Here is a 19,224-nt window from a genome sequence, read left to right as displayed (position 1 = left end):
ACCACCTAGCTGCCCCTCTCAAACATTACTAACAAAGCAGTAATTATTTAAATGATTTGTACTGGTTGAGGCATCTGGTGCCTCAGTGAATACAGCACTGGGCCTGGAGTCAGGAAGACCTGAGTTCAAATCCAGTCTCAGACACTTCCTAGCTGTGTGACCCTGGGGAAGTCACTTAACCTCTGATTGCTTGACAAAAAGAACTGGAGAAGGAAAGGACAAATCACTCTAGTATCTTTGCAAAAAAAAAAAAAACCCTGTGGACAGTTGGTCCACAGGCTCACAAAGAGCCAGACAGGACTAATCGACTGAAGGACAACAATAAAAAGAGACATAAAGGCATTAATCAGTGGAACAGATTAGATATACAACATAGAGAAGCAAGCAAGCACAGTAACCTGGTGTTCAGTAAAACCAAAGACCATAGCTACAGGAAAAAGAACTCACCATTCACCAAAAATTACTGGGAAAACTGGAGAGAAGTCTAGCAAAAACTAGTTATAGACCAACAATTCATAGCATATACTAAGATAAACTCCAAATGGGTACATGACTTAACCATAAAGCATGATATTATAAACAGATTAAGGAGCAAGGAAGAGGGGCAACTAGGTGGTGCAGTGGATAGAGCAGTGGCCCTGGAGTCAGGAGGACCTCAGTTCAAATCTGACCTCAGCCACTTGACACTTACTAGCTGTGTGACCCTGGGCAAGTCACTTAACCCCATTGCCTTGCCAAAAAAAAAAAAAAAAGGAGCAAGGAAGAGATTACCTTTCAAGTCTATGGATAAAAGAATAGTTTGTGACCAAACAAAGGATAGATAGGATCATAGAAAATGAAAAGAACAATTTTGATTAGGTTAAATTAAAATATTTTAACATAAACAAAACTAATGCAGTTAAAATTAGAATGGGAACAGGTAACTTTCAAGTTTTGCTAAGGGTCTTGTTTCCAAGATATTTAAGGAATTGATTCAAATCTCTAAGAATAAAAGCTATTTCCCTGATTGAAAAATGGCCAAATGACATGAAGAGCTTCTAAAGACAAATCTAATATGAAAAAATGTCCCGTCACCAATAATTAGAGAAATAAAAATTAAAACAATTCTGAGATTCCACTTCACATGCATCAGATTGGCAAAATTGACCAAAAAAGAAAAGACACTTGTTGGAAAGGCTGCAAAAAAAAAAAAACAAAAAAACGAGAGAGACAGAGAGAGACAGAAAAACACAGAGAAGCACATCAATTCACCTTCAGTAAAGCTAAATTTAGGTTCAGTCAATTAGGAAAGCAATTTGGAAATATGTTCAAAAGGTTATAAAACTGTGCATACCCTTTGACCCAGAGATACCACTGTTTGGTTATGCCCAAAGAGATAAAAGCAGATATGTGTTCATGCACATAGCCCAAAGAAATAGTTCCTAAATAATGTACATGGGCCTGAACCTTCTGTGTAAAAATGAGACATTTTATTCCCCTAGGCAGTGTGATCCTGGCATCCTAGCGTCCCCTGTCTGTTGAGGGGAGTAAAATTTCTTGGGCAGCACCAGCTCTGGGAGGTCTTTTTGTGAATAATCCCAAATTTGAGAGTTCAGGGACTGAATCTCTCAAGTTCAGCCGCTCTTACCCTGGGGTCCAGAGACTGGAGTCAGAGGATAGATTTTAGAGGGCCCATGACATGAATGAAAAAAAAAAAGCAACCATCTTTATTTTTACTAATCTTTGGTTTCTTTTGCAAATTATATATTTTATTTTATGCATTTAAAAATATTATTCTGAGAAGTAGACCATAGACTTCATCACTTTTTTTTTTTTTGGTGAGGCAATCAGGGTTAAGTGACTTGCCCAGGGTCACACAGCTAATAAGTGTCAAATGTCTGAGGCCACATTTGAACTCAGGTCCTCCTGCCTCCAGGGCCGATGCTTTATCCACTGTGCCACCTAGCTGCCCCCCTCTTTTCCAGTAAGAGAGAATGAATTCAGTTTTGTTTTTTGTTTTTTTGTTTTTTTGTCCTCTCAGAACCATGCACGTACACCAGCTTTTCTATACCAAAGAATGGGAGGGGGAGAAAGTTCTGTTTTCCACTTTCTCTCACAAGGAAGCCTGTACTTGGCACAGAGCTGGCAGCAAGCATCCCTTCCGTGGTTTTGGCTCCAGTAGGTTACACCTTCAATACTAGTGTAAATAATGGTCAAATGAAGAACTACGGGCAAGCTGCTGGAGAGGTCTCCTGGATTCACCATGGAAAAATTCGCTAGAATGGTTGCCCTTGTTTCTGTCTCTGTAAGCTTCTGCAAGTCCTCTGCGTTTTCTGCATTTTCTCTGGGGTGAAATAAAGGTTGTCCTCTCTGATCCTCATTTATTACATTGAGGGCTTGCTGAGAACCTTTTTAATCTGTTTAGGGAAATCAAGACACAAACTATAACCTAAGCTATTATGGGAGATTTGTTCAAAAGAAAACCTGGGATACGGGGATAAAAAGTCAGAGAAAAATTGGCCTTTATCAACTTAGGTTCTAGAAACAGATTTCTCCACATGAGCCCAGGACCATGGATTAAAAGTATGCCACAAAATAATTATTCAATGAAACAATTTTTCAGTTTGAAAATAGGCATAATTTTCTTTTTTGTCCCTAAAATTATTCCTAAGGATGTCTGATGTATTCCATACCAAAATTGTCCATGGCCAAAATAGTTAGACAGTAACAACTTACAGAAGAGAAAACTGCTTACCTAATCCAACAACAATCCTATCCAATAAACTTAACATGCCAGGCATAGTGCTAAGCAGTCGGAATACAATTAATAAAAAGAAAACCCTCAATGAGCTTACAATTTAAAGGGAAGTATAACACACAAAAGGAGGCAGGAATGGAGGAAGGAACAGGACACAAAGGGGTAGCCAGCACTGGGATATTGTGTTCCCTAGAGTTGAAATTATGCAGGGCAGCAGATGCAAAATGGAGGGATCTAAGAGTCCAGTTTCTGCCCTCTGTTATTGTTGTCCTTTGTTCTCAAAGAGGACCAATGACAACACAAGAGTCACTTGGAGAAATTTGGTACTCCATGCTCCAGAGAGGACAGAAGAGAAGAGAAGACTGAGAGGAAGCAGAATGAATCCCAGCTTGGGCTAGCAGCATGACAGTGGGTTTAGAAGTTATATAGGTGGATAAAAGGTAGAGGTGAAAGCAAGTTCTTTGTGGGTAACATCTATTGGTTAGGACATGGCTTCTAATTTGTTCGTCTCAGTTAAGAGCTAATCTCTCCACCAATGGCCATCTTTGGACCTAATGGCTAGAGAACCGAGGATGACCACTACTGAATTATATTATAGTTTAGTATGTAACCATGTCAGGAAGTTCTTTGACTTACTAAATTCACCTTCCAAGACCAACTGTCAAGAAGCAGGTCTACATAGAAGCATAAGATGGTGAAAGTGCATTTGACCATTTTCCCTACCTGTCTGGACAATCTTGCTCTCTTCGCTATCTAGATTTTTTTTTTGTATGGATATCACCTCAATCTGAACTCCAAACATATGGCTCCTGTTTGGCTCACAACCATATAAACATCTGGGATTGGCTGAAGTCAGTTAATTTGGTATACCTTGCCCAAACCTTGTCAATCCTCCAGGGACTATATTGTGCTCTGAACATCGTTTTCATTTAAACACGTGAATATATTTTTCAGCGTTTAAAAGATCAAGGTCTGACCGACCCTGGGGTAGAAGCAGATGGACAAGCCAGTCTTTATGTTCTATTTCTAAAATCCATGAGTCTGTAAGCCTCATGTTGTTGAATCAGCATGACCTCTTTTGTTTTCCTAAAGACTTATTTCAACTGCTTCAGCTCTAAAAGCACACCCATTAGGGAAATTAAAAGTTTGGCAGGTAGATTTTCTTATTCATGTTCCTACTGATGAAAATATTTTAGGATGATCTTGCAGAAACTGAAGCCTTCCACCCTGAGTTATTTTATTTGTACTAGAGTTCCCTTCTAGACCTGGTCCTTCAGAGGAAGACCAAAAATTTATGAACTTAATTAAATGTAAGTATCTTCCAGCAAAAGCAAAAAGTGGAGAAACCATCTTTTCATTTTGCAATTCTCTTCTTTTTTTCCCTCTTTCCCTGGAGGGGGGATTTGGCTTCAGGAAGAAAATAGACATTTCCAATTGGTGAAGGAAAGGGAAAATGCTATTTGAAGTAATCAGATGTGACAAGTCACAGATAATGAATTATACAGTCGGTATATGACAAAATATCAAAAAGGAATGAAAGGGTGATTGGGGATAGAAATTTTCAGATGGAATTTTCAGATTTAAGATATTGGAAAAGAAATACATCTGTGATTCAAAAGTGATTATGTTTCCAAGAAGTTCAAAGAGAGTATAACATAAGTGTAAGCCATTTTAGGTAATAGAAATCCATTTAATATAATATATATTATTAAATATCTTTACATAAGGGAATGCAAAGAAAAATCAGACGTGTTGAATATTAAACATTTCTCGACTTCAAGGAAATAATCTGATAAACATTATAGAACATCTAGAATATAAAGTATTTGACTATTAAATGACTTAAAGTTGTGTATAATGCAAGACAGGGAATAAAATAACTTAATAAATCCAAGAAAGAAAAAAAATAAATATCTGACATCTTGATTCATCAAAGAGAAGATTCTACCAAAACACATAAGAGAACTAGGAGACAAATTGAAATAATGTTTATTAGCAGACAAGTTTTCAAATCATATTTTCTCTTAGGTAGAAGCACAATCCAGATTTAAAAAGAGTAGTCAGATGTGATTTTTAATCTCTAAATTAAAATCACTACTAACACCCATCATTCTTAATTTTTTCCCTTTTCCTAAACACTCAGAAATCTTTCATTTCTCTATAAGATTGCAATCATATCTCTGGTTTCCTGTTAAACACATGATACCTTTGGCTCTAACCCAGCCATCATACCACTAACTACTTTGCCCTCAGGCCTTATGCCTCACAGCTGAGAAATCCACCTTGGAGAGCAAAGCAGACTCACTTCATTTAGGAGGCAGAGAACTGTGCTTATGGTTGGGAAGATGGCTTCAGAGGAACTGAATTAGAAGGAAAAGAATATGAATTAATTATTTTAAATACACAGAGGAGAGTAGAAGAGAGTTCAGAAAAAGAAACAGTTAAACAGGGTAGTATTGGTGCTGCCATATTAAAATTAATATATAGGGGTGTTTTTTTAAGAAAATGCCTCATGGTTTCATATACAATCTTTTTCAGTTCTTTGTATAAGGAAATGTTCTTGCTGTTGATGTCTGTCAGGGTCATAATTTTCCTGACATGAAGTCTAAGTTTGCCCCTCAGCAATTTCCTTCCATTGCTTCTAGTTCTATCCTTTGAAGCTAAGCAAAATAAATCTAATTCCTATCCACATGACAGCCCTTCAAAAAAGATAGCCATGATCCCCTCTCCCCAACCCCCACACCGGATTTTCATCTCCAGACCAAATAGCCCCAGTTTTTTCAAATGATCCTTACATGGCATGAACTTGAAACCATTTACTGCTCTGTTTGCCTTCTGCTGGACAACCTCTAGCTAGTAAATTCATTTTATGAGTTGACTGAGAACTGAACACAATACTCCAGAAGTGGTTTCACCATTGCAGAGTACATCTCCTTATCCCTGGATTGCTTTTTGCTTTTCCACTTAAATTGTAGGTTTCTTTAGGGCAGGTTTTCTATATAATTGGCTCTTTCCCACAATGCTTAATAAAAGATTTTCTGAATTCAGTAGGTACTCCATAAATGTTGATTATTTCACAATTTTTAAAGCTACTTTCTCTAAGGATTGTTCAAATCCATTGTTCAAACTGTGATCCAACCTTCCATTTTGTGAAATTGGAGGCACAGAATAGAAAGAACTAAAAGGAAGAGGAAGAATAAAAAAGATCACTGGCTCTAGAATCAAACTTATGTGACTCTGAACAAGTCACTTAACCTCCCTGAGTCTCAGCTGCCTCACCAATAAAATGAGGTTGGATTAGATGTCCTTTGAAATTTTTTCTAGCTCTAAATCTAAGATCCTATGGAATCAGAACAAAGAGAGAGAGTCAGAGAGAGAGTCAGAGAGACAGAGACAGAGAGAGACAGACAGAGAGAGAAAGCTTACAAAACCTACTACATTTGAAAAAATGGTTTCCAATTTCATAGGATCATAGATTTAGAGCTAGAAGAGATTTCAAAGGCCATCTATAGATATCTATATCTATGTAAATGTACACACATTTATATGTATATATGTATATATGTAGGTATGTATTATATAAAATTGATGTTACCCACACGGACGTGATTACCCCACACGGCTGTACTGGAAGCTAGCATTAAATCAGTCTATAGTGCTCAAATGAAGAAATAATAAGGCTAGTCTACAGAACATGTCAATGTTCTTCTGATGATAATATACACCACTACACATTTTCCTTTATTCTTTTCCTAAATCATATTAAGTTTTGGGTTCCCATTAGTATAATTGACCTGAGCATTAGAGATAATCACAGTTAAAAAAAATTTAACAAACTAGAAAGCAGCATTTACATCTTTTATGGCAAATTCATTTTTTCAGATTGCTACATTTTCTTATGCTATTCAGCCATCCATGCCATTACATTGAGATACTTTGGGGTTAGAATGTGGATCAGACTAAGGATGTAGCAAGGATGATCAGCTCTGCACCTGCCAATGTCAGATGAAGGAGGGTAGGGGGAGGCATTGGGACATTTGCCTTTTTCTTATTCTGCAGTAACTCTCCTTTAGGGACCATGGAGAACAGAGGAGTTATTATGTGCCACTGATAAGGTTTCAGAAAGCATATCTTCCAGTTCTTTTCATTTTCTAGGATGGGTCATATTTTCTCCTATTTCTCTGGGGTTTCAACTCCTGATTAGTAACTTTTGTTCTGCACTTTCCCGTACAGAGATCGTTCTCTTTGGCCGAAAAGAGGAAGAAGAGAAATGTTGAGCAGTTCTATCTCCATTCTGTTGTCAGTTTTCCTCAACCTGTCCACCCCAAGGAGCCATGCTATCCCTCCTTTGATCCTCTTCTCTTCCTTGAATAGATAAAAGAAATTAATTTTTGCGATCTTCAGCTTTTCCTTGCCAGGCTTATTTCACTCCGACCTCTAAAACTCCCAACTGTATTTTTACAGAATCATTTCTACACTTTGACATTCACCCTGACACTATCTGTCTTGCTCCTATCTTTTTTTAGAATCTCTTTTAAAAATCTAAGCTGATTGACAAGTTTTCTGGGCATCCACCTCAGTCTCCTTATATAACTTCCCTTTTCTTTCACTTTGGAATCAATTTTCTTAGTATCTTCGGAATTTCATTCTTGAGAGCTTTCTATCTCTTCTAGGTTTACATGCCCCATGGAATTTCACTCAATGGGATCTTACTTATTGTTCCTTCTGGCATTTTCTCTAGCTGTACCCCATGCCTAGAATGCTCTCCCCTCCGCATCTCTACCTACTGACTTCCCTGGCTTCCTTTAAGTCCTAACTAAAATTTCATTTTCTATAGAAAACCTCTCCCAATCCCTCTTAATTCCAATGCCTTATTTTGATTTTTCCTATGTATAGCTTGCTCATACGTATTTGTTGTCACATTTGTGAATATTTATTGCACATTTACGCACTTATTTACTTGTTTTTTTCTCCTATTTAACTATGAGTTCTTCTAGGGAAGGGTCTGTATTTTGCCTCTTTTTGTATCCTCAGTGCTTAGCACAGTGCCTGGCATAGACTAGGCACTTAATAAATGTTTATTAATTGGCTGTTCCTTTGATCTGAGACCTTTGAAACTGGTTGACTTTCCAAAAATCTAGGGTATATGCCAGACTATGCCTGGGTTTTCTCACCTTTATCAAAAATTCTAAGAAGTCATGTTCACTTACTCCCAAGTTTCCCATCAGTTTCACCCCAGCAACCAGTTTCTCCCTGTTGATAACAATTAGATTCACAATAGAATTTGCCTTTTATTTAGTCCCCTACCTTTTGAAGAATTATCATTAGGGCAAATCAAGAGAGTATTAAGTTTCTCAGCTTTTGGCAGGGAGATAACAGTCAAGCACATCATTTAAGTCCCAACCCTCCCCCACAGTATTATATTATGATTCTGTGCCATTCCTGTGATGTGATTCCTCAACTCCACATCTATTCCCTATCTCTATCTAGGTGTAGTATATACCAATGACAATATCACTTATTTATCTTCTTCCATTGATCTTCACCCAAATCTATTCCACCATGGTTCTACCTCTGATTCCCAAATATCTTTACATAAATATGCCTTCTCAATATACAATGATATTCCTTTTTTATTTTATTTATCCTGTTCCACCTAATAAAGTACACCTTCTAGATCCACATCTCAATTATGGAGTTCATTTCACTAAGTCTCAGCAATCTCTAAGAGACAAATTTATCTCCTTGCCTTTGGATTTCCATTTTATCTTGCTTATTGGCTATACATAGTCCATTTTTAAATGGAGAAGCCAAAGCCATAGATTGTATTACTGACTTCTTTTTTCACTTCTGTCTCCTATGACCTTCTGGATATCATTGTTGATATTCCCCCAACATAATAATAACTTTCTAAGGTATCTAACTTTGTGGACATACATACACAGTTTTTTTTCCTTCTCCATTCCTTTTAAATGTAAAGCTCTTTTGATTAGATTTGTGAGACCCTAGGAGAAAAATGGGGACAACTAGATGGCACAGTGGACTTGAGCATTGGACTTGAAGTCAGGAAGACTCATTATCCTGAGTTCAAATCTGGCCTCAGACATTTACTAGATGTGTGACCCTGGGCAAGTCATTTAACCCTGTTTGCCTTAGTTACTCATATGTAAAATGAACTAGAGGAGAAAATGGCAAATCACTCCAGTTTCTTTACCAAGAAAACCTCAAATGAGGTCACAAAGAGTTGGATACGACTGAAAACAACTCAACAACAAAAGAGAAAAAATTGTTTTTACCAGCTCTTATTATCTATTCTCCATCCCAGAACCTGTCATTCCTATATTTTAAGCTGAAGTCCAAAAATCTAAATGCCACTTTCTGACAACTTTTTATTAACCAAATATTCATTTCCCAAATCTGCCTCTCTCTTCTGAATCCATTACTTACAATTGGCAACAGGGTTGAAGATACTACCTGTGTCCCTGTAGCCTTCAGATTCTTGTCTAAAATTTTATAATCTTTAGCAATGACTTCTAGATTCCTTTTGAAGTATCATTTGTGCCTACATTTATCACCAGAAATGAGTAGTAGATGTCCAGATTGACAAGTCTTGGGAGGTTTTCTGTAATGGCTTAAATACCTTCCACAGGATGACAGCAGACCTCTCTATTTTCATGTTGACACATAGCTACTTTATTCTTTCTTCCCCTGGTCTCTGTGGGATGATCTCTTATCTGAAGGATCTGTGGGTTTAGTATGTCATTACATAAAGGACAAGTGTCTGGTTCTAATTATTAACATACAACTCCCTTCTCATTGTGAAAAGACTTAGCATATTTGTTTCTTAGCTCCAAGAACTCAGCAGGGGTTTTTCCCCTTTCTTCTCTTCATGACATACTTCTATCCTTAAAACTCCTGACACACACTAAGATCTATCTGCTTCTTCAGGTCTTTTTCCTTCTTTGAAATCCCCTTTTCCAAGAAATTTCATTTAAAATAATTGCAGACAACATAAAATACTTGGGAGTCTACCTTCAAAGACAAACCTAGGAACTGTATGAACACAATTACAAAACATATTTCATACAAAATAAAGACAACTAGAAACAATTGGAAAAATATCAATTGCTCCTGGGTAGGCCAAGCCAATATAATAAAAATGACAATTACACCTAAATTAATTTACTTATTCAGTCAAACTACAAAGAATTATTTTATAGAGCTAGAAAAAATAAAATTCATCTGGAGAAACAAAAGGTCAAGAATATCCAGGGAATAAATGAAAAAATGTGAAGGAAGTTGACCATAGCAATACCAGATTTCAAACTAAATTACAAAGCAATAATCACCAAAACAATCTGGTACTGGCTAAGAAGTAGAGTGGTGGATCAGTGAAATAAATTAGATATACAATACATGGTAGTAAATGACCATAGTAATCTAGTGTCTGAAAACCCAAAGATCTAAGCTTTTAGAACTTACTGTTTGACAAAAATTGCTGGGAAAACTGGAAAGCAGTCTAGCAGAAACTAGGCATAGACCATCATCTCACATTGTGTACCAAGATAAGGTAAAAATGGGTACATGATTTAGACGTAAAGGGTAATATCATAAGCAAAAGAGGGCAGCGTGGAAAAACACACTTGTTAGGTCCATGGATAAGCGAAGAGTTGATGACCAAACAAGAGATAGAGAAGATCACAGGAAGTAAAATGGATAATTTTTATTTCGTGAAATTAAAAAAGTTTTGCACAAACAAAACCAATGCAACCAAAAATAGAAGGAAAACAGGAAACTGGAGGGGGAGGGGAATTAAAGCAAGTTTTTCTGATAAAGGCCTCATTTCTCAAATACTTAGGAAACCAATCCAAATTTATAAAAATAAGATCCATTCCTCAGTTGATAAATAGTCAAAGGACATGAACATACAGTTTTCAGAAGAAGAAATCAAAGCTATCAAGAGTTGTATGAAAAGATTATCTAAATCACCATCAATTAGAGAAATGCATATTAAAACAACTCTGAGATACCATCTCACACCTATCAAATTGGCTAACATGACAGAAATGGAAGATGACAAATGCTGGAGTAGATGTGTGAAACTACGTTCGCTAATGCATTGGTGGAGTTGTGAACTTTTCCAACCGTTCTGGAGAACAATTTAGAACTATGCCTAAAGGACTATAAAACTGTGCATACTCTTTGACCCAGTAATACCACTACTAGATCTGTACCCCAAAGAGATAAGATTTTTAAAAAATCAAATGAACCTATGTGATAAAAAAAAAATTTATAGTATCTCTTTTAGTGGTGGCAAAGAATTGGAAATTGAGGGGATGCTGATCAATTGGTGAATGGCTGAACAAGTTGTGATATGTGATTGTGATGGAATATTATTGTACTATAAGAAATAATGAGGGGCAACTAGGTGTCATAGTGGATAGAGCACAAGACTTGGGGTCAGGAAGACCTGAGTTCAAATCCTACCTCAGACACATAACACTCACTAGTGTGTGACTCTGGGCACTTAACCCCAATTGCCTCACTTAAAAAAGAAAAAGACATAATGAGCATGGAGCAGCTAGATGGCGCAGTGGATACACCACTGGCCCTGGATTCAGGAAGACTGAGTTCAAATCTGGCCTCAGACACTTGACACTTACTAGCTGTATGACCCTGGGCAAGTCACTTCACCCCATTGCCTCAAAAAAAAAAAGAAGAAAAGAAATTATGAGCATGATGGTTTCAATAAACCTGATAAGACATATATGAACTGATACAAAGTAAAATGAGCAAAACCAAGAGAACATTGTACACAGTAGCAGCAATAGTGGAATGATGATCAACTGTGAAAGATTTAGTTTCTCTGATCAAGGCAATTCCAAAAGACTCACGAAGAAAAAAGCTATCTACAAAGAGAGAACTGATGAATTCTGAGTACAGATCGAAGCATGGTTTTTTCACTTAAATTTTCTTTTTCTTTCTTTCATTCTTTTTTTGCAATGTGGTTAATATGGAAATATGTTTTGCATGACTCCTCATGTATAATTGATATCATATTGCTTGCCTTCTCAATGGGTGAGGGAGAGAACTGAGAACTCAAAATTTTTTTAAATTAATGTTAAAATAAAGTATAATTACAAAAAAAATAAAAATGTCTTCTTTCTACTTTAAAAAGGAACAGTTCATTCATCCTGATAACCAAGAGAGTTGGAAGGCATTCCTTAAGCTCATTTACTTTTTCTTCTAAGAGGGAGATCATCTGCATTTTGAGCATAGAATCAAAGTCTCAACTATTGTAGGAATACACATGTCACACTCTCAATGAAGGTCACTGAAAAAGTATACATATTTTCTGTACTTACTGGAAACAAAATGCTTGGACTTTGTCTTTCTTGCTAGTCATTCTCTTGGACAATTGAGAATTCCAGCAGATGTCTAGCCTGAGGAGTTCTATAGCAATTCTAAGTTTTAATTTTAATTAATAACATACCATTTATCCTTTGCTCCATGGTCATTGTTGAACCTTGGTCTTTCAGCCCAGCTACACAATGAAGTTATCTGCCCAATGCCTTGTGGACTTGACCTTTGGATTGGAGACCAATGATGGTTATAGAGGAAAAAGCTCTCCAGCTGGAGACTTCAGAGGAAACTGGACTCAAGCAAACATAAATAAATGCATATGCATGTATTCTATTGAGAATTTAAAAGTAACATATCATCTAGTTCAAAGTTCTGTTAACTTGGCTGCTACTTATTTACTACAGCCAGAACCTCATTCTGACTTCACTTCTCCTTAACATCTCATACTGGAGTTTGATCCTATTTCTACCTCAGATACCACTTTGACCCTATTGGCCCCCTGAGTCAGCTCCCAGCTTCTTGACCTTGGCTTTTTGTAGAGTTTTTGAACCCTCCCTGCCAATTCCTCAGCCAACACTCCCTTCCCACACCAAGAGTGAATGCAATCAGCATCATGAATCCTGACCAGGGCTGGGTGACTGTACATTACCTGATATTTTAGATCCCGAGATTCAATGCACCATACTGCATGAACTCTAATATTATAGCAGCAGTCTTTTTGTTTGGAAGCTTTTCAATCAGCCTTAAGGGGAAACTAAGAGAACTCTTCTTGCCATATGTAGAGCAGAGTAAAACTGATGATTACCATGGAGTTCATTCCCTCTGGCCCACAGCCATACTTGACTCCCATCCCATCCAATCCTCCAGATTAACCAGGGTCAGGTTTTGTCAACACTTGGAATGGAAAACTTCCAGAGAAAACCCCAGGTGTTACAAGAGGTGTGTTGATGATTCAGTGGCTGGCACTCTCCCTTCTGAGTTAGTAATTAACCCCAGCACGCTATTACTGGCATGCTGTTCTGCTGGTTTCTGTGGTTTACATAGTATGAAAATAAGGCTCTTCTCTCTTAAGGCAGGCTAGGCGTGGGGGCTATAATGCACCTGGGCTTGACTAAATTCAGATTGACGTGGCCTTCTAACTGAAGCTGCCCAGGACTTTCAGTAGAAGGCCTTGATTGCTTTAATTCCTTTCCAGAAAGGACTGATTGATTGACTGAGTGGAGTGAATGAAAAGCACTGTGCTAAGTGCTAAGGATACAAATATGAAAAAGAGACAGTCCCTGGCCTCGAGGAGTTTACATTCTAATAAGGTGAGACAACATACATAGAGTAATGTTGGACAGAGAAGGTTATTTTGGTCTGAAAAGTCACAGAGATGATGAATGATGCCGTAGGGCAGCTGATTAACACATCCTTTCTGAAAACGGTAGAAGTGTTGTTTGATTACTGTTTCCATAGACGAAAAGATGGATGGGGTTAGGATGGGGAGGATAAGGCATCAGGAGAGACAGAGAGAGAGATACAAAGAGAGAGACAGAGACAGAGACAGAGAAAGAAGAAGGTTGGGAGAGGTTAAGTTCTTTTAAAAAAAAAAAGAATATCAGGGACACCATCTATGTAGCTTCACATCTTTTAAGTGATAGCTGAAGAAATTTTCAGTCTATGGTCTGTAGCATTGCTTGAACTCCTTGTAGATGATGTGAAATATGGATCTATTCTAAACCAATGACTCCTCCTAACCTTTTTTATGTCATGGACCCCATTGGAAGTCTGCTGAAGTCCATAGACCTTTTCAGAGTAATGTTTTGAAATAACTGAAGGAAATGCTAAATTTCAGTTAGAGGTTAGAAAAAATAAAGATAAAATTTATTTTTCCCATCCAACTTCATGGACCCCAGGTTAAGAACCTCTGTTCTAAAAGAAGGTCACCAATAGCCTGCAGTTTGCAAACATGGCAATAGACCACAGACACCTGGTTCTCTGAGTGGCCACTGTGATAGTTCTCAAAGGAACTGGGGGAGGGGAGTTGCAATGAAAAGCCCAAAAGAAACAGCAATCAAGCTATATTATGCCTTTTCTCTGACCTTTTTTCATTTCATCATCTGCTCATTCACATTCAGCTTCCTTCATTAGAGCCCACCTTCATGAAATGAAAAATGCTTATGTCAGATGGATACTCTATTCTCCCAAATTCCTCCCACTGCAAGCTGCTTAGAAATCAGGCACCTTGAGAAGGAAAAATTGGGATGGGGATAAATAAATCTTTCTGGCCTAGATGTCTTTCCCAGTCATTACCCAGATGATCAATTCTAAGTTTACATATTAGTTGAGATATATTTAACTCAGCTCATATTGTCAGGAATTCCAGGTGGTTGGGGAAATAAAAAATGCTTTCCACAAAGATTTGAGGGGGGAAAGAGATCATTAATCTAATGTGGTAGATTTGAGGAGATTTAACTGCTACTGGCAGGTTGAACCAGTTAAGTTTTGCTATCTTCTAATATCAAAGAGTTTCTGACAGTGCCCGAAAATTGGTTAATTAAAGATCCATTCAGAAAACAGGGTAAATGAATGAATTAAAATCTAGACCACATTCATAAACTTGATTACAAATCACTTGCTGGAAGATATAAGTAGACATATGCCATCAGTCAATCAACAAACATTTATTAAGTACCAACTATTTGCTAGGCACCATGCTAGGTACATGAATACAAAGAAAGAAATAATCTCTACTCTAAATGAGCTTACTTTACAGAAGGGGAGACATGTGAGATGTGTATGTTTGTATATATATGTGTGTGTGTGTGTGTGTGTGTATGTATATATATAAAATATAAAATAGATAACATATATATAGCATGAATATAAAGGGAATAAATATTAGGTAGCTCTCACTAGAGGTCACTAACAGTTGGGGGTGGCAGGTATTGGGAAAGGCTTTATGTAGGCAGATGGATGGCATAGTAGATAGAACATAGGACCTCCAGTCAGGAAGATCTGAGTTCAAAAACCAACTTCAGACACTAGCTATGTGACCCTGGGAAAGTCACTTAACTTTTGTCTGCCACAGTTCCCTCATCTGTAAAATGGGGATAATAATAGCACCTACCTCCCATTGTTGTCATGAAGATAAAATGACATAATATTTCAAAAGTGCTTAGCAAACTTTAAAGGCCTATATAAATGCTAGTTATTATTGTTGTTATTTAGAAAGTAGTACTTGAGCTAAGAACTAAGTTTTAAAGGAACAGAAAGGGATTCTATAAGGCAGAAGTGAGGAGAGAATATATTCTAGGCATGGAGAACAGTCAGGACAAATCACAGAGACTAGAGATAAGAATATTGTGTGAATGGGGCAGCTAGGTGGTGCACTGGATAGAGCACTGGCCCTGGAGTCAGGAGGACCTGTGTTCAAATTCGGTCTCAGACCAGACAATTGACATTTACTAGCTGTGTGGCCCTGGGCAAGTCACTTAACCCCATTGCCTAGGCCCTCCCAAAAAAATATATATATATATTTATATATTATATATTATATATAGTGTGTGAAGAACAGAAAAAAGACAATTTTGGCTACATCATTGATAATGGGAGAGGGAGTAATGTACAATGAGGCTGGAAAGATGATTTGAGGTTAATTTGCAAAGGGCTTTAAAAGCTAAACAGAGGAATTTTTATTTTATCCTAGAAGCATTAGGGAACCACTGAGATTTATTAAGTAGAGGAGTGACACGGTCAATTCTGTGCTTAAGGAAAATCACTTTAGCAGTTATGTGGAAAATAGATGGAAGTATGGAGAGATCTGAGGCCAGGAGATCAATTGGGAAAATGTTGAACTAATCTTGGCAAAAGGTGCTGAGGACCTGAACTGAAGTTGTGGTAATATGAGTATTATTGAGAAGGAGTCAGTCAGCTATGAAAGATTCCATGAAGGTAAAAACAGCAATATTTGGCAAATGACTGGATTTGTCACATGAGGGAAGAGTAGGGAGTTGAGGATAAAACTGAAGTTATCAAGCTGGGAACCTAGAATAATGGCAGTGCCCTTGACAGATAGAAATAGGGAAGCTTGGTATGGAGAGGTGGGTTTGGGGAGGGAAGATAAAGAGCTCTGCTTTGAACTTGTTAAGTTTAAGATATTTCTAGGACATCCTAATTCACAGTTGATAATATAGGACTGAAGCTCAGGAAAGAGACTGGGGCTGGATATATAGATCTGTGAGTCATTTGAATACAGATGAAAATTAACCAGTAGGACCTGATGAGGTCATTGAGAGATCATACATAGTGAAAAGGGTTCAAGAAAGGGTTTGGGGGAACACTCATATTAGAGGGAATGAAAGAATAAAATGTATGATGAGCCAGCAGACTGAAAAGGAGTGCTCAGATAAGGAGAACCAGGAAAGAGACTAGTATCATGGAAAACCAAAGAAGAGAGAATATTCAAGAGAAGAGAGTGTCCAACAGTGTCAGATACAGGAGAAAGATAAGGAAAGGTGAGGAAGGAGAAAAGAATGTCAGATCTGCCCGTGAGGAGATCATGGTAACTTTGGAGACAGCAGTTTCAATAACTGAGTGAAGTAAAAAATCTGATTCCAAAGGATTTAAATTTAAGAGTGAGTGAGAGAAAAGCAAGTCAAAACAATGAGTGTAGAAACCCGTTTTAAGAACAGAAGAAAAACAATAGTTTTACATTGCTCTTTTTCTCTCCCAGGTATTCTTTGGGGGTAATTAAAAAGACACATTTGAAGTTTCTCCCAAGATAAAAATTTTGTTCTCAACATTTTTTCATCTTCCTTTTTGCACATCCTCCTCCGTTTTTGTAACAAACCAACTGTATAACTAGAAATTGTCAAATAAAAAGAAGAGGAATATGGTGATTTATTTGGACAGTAATGAAAAGTGAAATGTCTTCCTTTCATGGACTGCTTCTTTTAAGAACAATAGGAAAGAGTTTTTAGAGGGATTTTGTTTTCAAACAGAGTAAATTACTAAGTGCTTTACAATTATTATCTTATTTGATCCTCTCAATGACCCTGGGTTGTTGCTGTTCAGTCGGTCAGCTGTGTCCAACCCTTCTTGACCCCACAGACCATAGTACTCCAGGCCATTTTATCCACTATCTCCCAAAGTCTAACCAAGTTCATATTTATTACTTCCATGACACTATCTGTCCATCTCATCCTCTGTCACCCCCTTTTCTTTTTGCCTTCAATCTTTCCCAACATCAAGGTCTTCTCCAATGAGTCTTGTCTGTCTTTCCTTGTGTGGCCAAAATATTTAAGCTTCAACTCCAGTATTTGACCTTCCAAGTGAATAACCTGAATTGATTTCTTTAATTATTCATTGATTTCATCTCCTTGCCGTCCAACGATTCTCAAAAATCTTTTCCAGGACCACAATTCAAAAGTGTAAATTCTGTAGCACTCAGCTTTCCTTATAGTTCAATTCTCACAGCTATAGATTACTACTGGAAAAACCATAGTTTTGACTATACAGATCTTTGTCAGTAAAGTGATTTCTCTGCTTTTTACTATGATGTCCGGATTTGCCATAGTTTTCCTTCCAAGGAGTAAGCATCTTTTAATTTCAGAGCTGCAGTCACCATCTGCAATGATCCTTGAGCCCAAGAATATAAAATCTGACTCTGCTTCCATTTCTTCTCTCTCTGTTTACCAGGAAGTGATGGGACCAGTTGCCAACATCTTTGGGGGGTTTTTTGTTTGTTTGTTTGTTTGTTTGTTTTTGTTTTTTTTTTTACGTTAAGCTTCAAGCCAGCTTTTATACTTCCTCTTTCACCCTCAGCAAGAGGCTTCTTAATTCTTCTCTTTCTGCCATCAGAGCAGTATTATCTGCATGTTTGAGATTGTTGATATTTGCCCCAGCAACCTTAATTCTGGCTTTTGATTAATCCAGCCTGGTGTTTTGCATGTTGTACTCTGCATATAAGTTAAATAAATAAGTTGAAAACATACGGCCTTGTTGTATTCCTTTTCCGATCTTAAACCAATTAGCTGCTCAATGTTGAGTTCTAACTGTTGCTTCTTGGTCTGCATACAAGTTCCTCAGGAGACAAGTAAGATTATCTGGTGCTCTGATTTCTTTGAGGACTTGCCTGGGAGGTAGGCACTATTATTATCACCATTTTACAGATGAGAAAACTGAAACAGAGGTTAAGTGACTTGCCCAGAGTCATAAAGCTAGTAAGCATCTGAGGCTGAATTTGAACCAAAGTCTTCCGACTCCAGTCCTAGCACTCTATCTGCTGTGCCATCTAGCCCTAATTCTGTCTCCTGATTTCTTTATGGTCAACTGAAGATTGGCCACCTCTACCCAGATGTCCCACCAGCAAGCATCTCAAACTTAAATATATCCAAACTAGAACTTACCATTCCCCCTAAACCTGTCTCTCCTTCAAATTTTCCTCTTCTATTGAGGTACTCACCTCAGGCCTCCAGTTTTCTAACCTTGGAGTCATCCTTGACTCTTCCTTCACTCATCCTCATCCTCACCCTCACCCTCCACCTTCAGTCAGTTGCCACATCAATATCTATCCCATTTTATCTACTCACAAGGCCACCACATTGGTTCAGACCCTTATCAACCCTCTCTATTCTAATAGCTTCCTAATTGGTTTCCCTGATTTCAGTCTCCCACATCTCCAATTCACCCTTCACTCAGCTGCCAAAATAATCTTCCAAAAGCACAGAAAATAGATTATCTAAACAAGCTGATCTTAGAAAGATAAATTGAGCTGAGCAAGCCATATACAAATTCCCCCTCAAAAAAACCTCCCTGTGAGCCCAATTTATAAACATTCTATCAAACATATAAATAACAACTCATATGTTACATAGACTTTCCCTAAAATAGAGAAAGTACTCTTATGAAATTCTGGCTATGAAACATTTCAATATGTTTAGAATCAATATGCACATTTTTATATCTATAAATTCTAGAAATCCAAATATAAATTCTATTAAATATCCATTTTCTTTTAATCTAGCTATTCTGGTGCACTATACATTGAACACTATAGCATTGCATTGGATTACATGAGAGAAGAAAACAGTTTGCTGTTTTTCATATGTGGAGAGAATCTTTGAGATCTCTTACCTTAT

General features: G+C 37.4%; 1 long non-coding RNA gene across 1 annotated transcript; it reads right to left on the bottom strand.

The window, feature by feature from the left end:
• Positions 1 to 6,640: 6,640 nt before the first annotated feature.
• LOC114053751 lies at positions 6,641 to 13,058 on the bottom strand. Its single transcript, XR_003570417.1, has 3 exons — positions 12,750 to 13,058; positions 12,231 to 12,389; positions 6,641 to 7,102 (listed from the first exon to the last, which is right to left on the bottom strand). It is a non-coding gene; the product is annotated as an uncharacterized LOC114053751 (long non-coding RNA).
• Positions 13,059 to 19,224: the final 6,166 nt, after the last annotated feature.

This window comes from Vombatus ursinus, unplaced genomic scaffold, assembly GCF_900497805.2.
Source record: "Vombatus ursinus unplaced genomic scaffold, bare-nosed wombat genome assembly UNPS02014812.1, whole genome shotgun sequence".
NCBI lineage: Eukaryota > Metazoa > Chordata > Mammalia > Diprotodontia > Vombatidae > Vombatus > Vombatus ursinus.
This window is presented reverse-complemented; position numbering and strand designations above follow the sequence as displayed.